This window comes from Arachis hypogaea, chromosome 13 (genome assembly GCF_003086295.3).
Source record: "Arachis hypogaea cultivar Tifrunner chromosome 13, arahy.Tifrunner.gnm2.J5K5, whole genome shotgun sequence".
NCBI lineage: Eukaryota > Viridiplantae > Streptophyta > Magnoliopsida > Fabales > Fabaceae > Arachis > Arachis hypogaea.
In genome coordinates, this window is record NC_092048.1 from 2,054,011 (window position 1) to 2,055,580 (window position 1,570).

Here is a 1,570-nt window from a genome sequence, read left to right on the forward strand (position 1 = left end):
AGTCTATGTGGATGACATCCTCGCGAAGACTACGCAGTCCGACGACCTCCTGAGAGACTTGGGAAACGTATTCACGTCTCTCCGACGACACGGTATGAGGCTCAATCCCCTCAAATGCGCTTTCGCCATGGAAGCTGGGAAGTTCCTGGGGTTCATGATAACCCAAAGAGGGGTAGAAGCCAACCCTGAAAAATGCCAAGCAATACTCCAAATGAAGAGCCCGGGCTGTGTCAAGGACGTCTAGAGATTGGCAGGTCGACTCACCTCGCTATCCCGCTTCCTCGGAGCCTCGGCAACAAAGGCCCTGCCTTTCTTTAACCTCATGAGGAAAGGGATAGCATTTGAATGGACTCCCGCATGCGAGGAAGCGTTCAGACACTTCAAGGAAATCCTAGCAACACCCCCTGTGCTCGGAAAGCCAAAGGCCGGAGAGCCGTTGTATCTGTATCTCGCCATAACGGGAGAAGCTCTGGCTACGGTTTTGGTAAGAGAAGAAGGAAAGGTCCAACAACCGGTCTATTTTGTGAGTAGAGCCCTACAAGGGGCAGAGCTAAGATACAGCAAATTGGAAAAGCTAGCTCTGGCCCTCCTGACCTCTTCTCGAAGGTTAAAACAATACTTCCAAGGCCACCAGATTGTCGTAAGGACGGACCAAGGAATCCGACAAGTACTACAAAAACCCGATTTGGCGGGAAGGATGATGACTTGGTCCATCGAGCTCTCCCAATATGACATACGGTACGAACCCCAACATGCGATCAAGGCGCAAGCAATGACGGACTTCCTAGTAGAAGTGACGGGGGATCCAACCGAAGAGACGGGCACACGGTGGAGGCTCCACGTTGACGGGGCCTCCAACCAGACGTCCGGAGGTGCCGGGATCATCTTAGAGAGCCCCATCTGGGTCGTATACGAGCAGTCGATCAAGTTCGAGTTCCCCGTCTCGAACAACCAAGCAGAGTACGAAGCGCTCCTGGGGGGCTTAACATTGGCAAAGGAAGTTGGAGCAACGAGGCTGGAAATATGCAGCAATTCACAAGTCATCACCTCCCAAGTAAACGGGAGCTACCAAGCCAGAGACTCGCTACTACAAAAATACTTGGAGAAAGTCAAAGAATTGAGTCAGCTATTCGAAGAGGTCACGATCCACCATGTTCCAAGGGAAAGGAACACACGAGCAGACCTCCTGTCAAAACTGGCCAGCACAAAACCAGGAGAAGGTAACCGGTCTCTCATTAAGGGTATGATGAAGGAGCCGGCGATTACTCTGCACCTGTCAAGACTAAGCCCCTCCTGGATAGATCCCATCGCCGACTTCCTAGAAAACGGCAAACTCCCCGACGATGAAAAAAATGCTAAGGCACTAAGAAGGAAAGCAGCCAAACATGCGATCATCCAGGGTCAGTTGTTCAGAAAGGGACTCAGTCAGCCCCTACTGAAATGCCTGCATCCCGACCAAACGGACTACGTCCTTAGGGAAGTCCATGAAGGGTGTTGCGGCCATCACATAGGGGGCAAAGCCCTGGCAAGAAAGTTGATCCGAGCTGGATACTACTGGCCATCAATGATG